Genomic DNA, 2,519 nt, shown 5'->3' with positions numbered 1-2,519 from the left:
GCTTCTAGGAGGATCTCTTCCATGATCTTCTCAGGCACAGAGGTGAGGCTGACAGGACAGTAGTTCCCGTGGTTCTCCTTTCTAGCCTTTTTAAAAATGGGTGCAATGTTTCTCTTTTTCTAGTCACCAGAGGCTTCACCTGACTGCCATGAGTTTTCAAATATCATGGAGAGTGGTTTTGGCAACTGCATCAGCCAATTCCCTCAAGACTCTGCAATGCCTTGCATCAGGTCCCATAGATTTATATATGTTCAGGTTCCTTAGGTGGTCACGAACCTGACCTTCACTTATAGTGGGAGGGACTTTGTTCCCCAGTCACTGTCTTGCAGATCATCCACTTGAGAGGTATGGGAAGAAGCTTGCCAGTGAAGACTGAGGCGAAGAAGTTGTTGAGTACCTCACTCTCTCCTCGTCCATTTTTACCAGTTTGCCAGTCTTGCTCATGGCGGGACACACTTCCTCTAACCTTCCTTTTCTGGTTGACATACCTGTAGAAACCCTTCTTGATATTCTTTGCTTCCCTTGCCAAGTTCAGTTCCATCCACACCTTGGCCTTCCTGGCCTCATCTCTGCACAACTGGGCAGTGTCCCTATCTCTTCCCAGGATACCTGCCCCTGCTTCCACTGCCTGCACATTTCCTTCTTGCCCTTCAGTTTGACTGGCAGGTCTCACCTGAGCCATGCCAGCCTCTTGCCTTCCTTACCTGATTTCTTACTTCTGTAAGAAGTTCAGAACACAGTTCTGTGCTGTGCTGGTCACTGGTGAAAGAGGCTGATCTTATATAACACACTTGTTCATCCCCTGATCTCCCAATCAGTAACACACTCTGAAGTGTCAGAGGGGACTGTGGCATTTGCTGACAGAGTGAAAGGCAGTACCTTATTTCTTGTGTCCATTACTAATGCTTAAGAATTCCCCGTGTTTATGTTTGTCTGTTCCCCTTCCCCCTTGGACCACCTGGTTTCCAGCATTATCAAGCAGGAAGAATCTGTGAAGTCAAGTGTTTCATCATTTTGACATTAAAGGGAGCATCTGGGGACTGCGAATTCTTTCCTCATTCTGTCTACAAAATGGTCAGATCCGCTTGCTTCTAGTTGCTCTGACTTGCTGAAGTCCAAACTGGGGTTCTCATTTTGTTAATAAATTTTATTCAACCCATTCCAACATGGGGTACATGTCTGGGCTCTACTGTTAACTGCTTCTTAATGCTTCCCATGTCCTTGTACTATGGATATCAATATAAATTTGCATAAATCCCATATGTATCACCTGCAGTTGTAAGAACATCCATCTCTTTAATATCAACTGTGGAACCACTTCCTCAGCAGTAAGTAGAGCAGTAAGCCCCTTCTTTTCTTTAAACAAGCCACTAGTCTGATTACATGTGTGCCCAAGTTCTATAGAATCATAGAATCTTAATTTTGCTTGGAAGAGACCTGCAAGACCATTGAGTCCATTCTCCTATGCCCAACTCTCCTACAATAATTTATCACAAGTTACTCTGGGGAATTTTCCTGTACTCCCAAATCACACTTGAGTTACAGTTCACACTTCTACTGTTATTTCAAGCTTGTTTCTAAAAACGATTGTACCAACCTATTCAACAGTTACCCTGATGCAGACTTGTTAGGTTTATAAGAACCAGTCTTAAGTAGCCTCCAGAAAACATCATCCTATGTATCTCCACATGAAGTCCAGCAAGGGCTGCTCTAGAACAATACTGAACTTGCCACGTTTGTTGCCCCGGGTTCCAGATGCCATGGTGCACTCTTGCCTGGCTTAGAAATGGTGGAAACACACCTGGCAACTGTCTTGTCATTTCTCAGAAGACCGTCATCTTATACATGTTAGTTGTATCCAAGCTGTTCATATAATCTTTGCCTGAAAGACATCTTTCTTGTTTCATCAAATCCAGAACACTATGCTTTTCTATTTGTAGTTGGTATATTACTGTTGGGTATTTTAGGGACTATATGCACCTCCCTTCCTCCTTCAGCATTTCTCTTGGGCTCATATTCTTTTTGTGTATTTCTTCTCAGTCCATATCCTCAGGGCCTTGTTATGCCCTCAGATCTTCTGAGAGCTAAAGCACAATGCCCATGGGAATACTCTGAAAGGACACCTCCAATTTTGCAGTACAGCTTGGGTAGGGGTGGACTGGGCTGACTCTGTACTTGAAGGTTATGCTCATAAGCATTTTGTTTGCTTTTTTCTATTACAGTATAGTCTCAAACTCAAGCTTTGTTCCAATTTCTAGGTGGGCAAGAAAGACAAATTGATCAGCTCTGAGGGTAGTTGTGCTCTCTTAGGCTCATCTTAAGAATAGATTTTCCTTGTTGAACGTGTGCATGATTTTCTTTGGCTTTTTTTTCTGCAGCTTATATCCAAGACTGGGACAAAAAGATACTGAAGGATCAAGTGACAATCTTACTAAAGGGGACTGAGAGCACACAGTACAAATGAACTCTCATTACACATAGCACTGGCCTGGCTGTGTTCACTCTGGGTGCAGCTGGCT

The sequence above is a fragment of the Caloenas nicobarica genome, chromosome 1, assembly GCF_036013445.1.
Source record: "Caloenas nicobarica isolate bCalNic1 chromosome 1, bCalNic1.hap1, whole genome shotgun sequence".
Taxonomy (NCBI): Eukaryota; Metazoa; Chordata; class Aves; order Columbiformes; family Columbidae; genus Caloenas; species Caloenas nicobarica.
The sequence above is the reverse complement of the archived record's forward strand: the minus strand, read 5'-3'. Positions refer to the sequence as shown.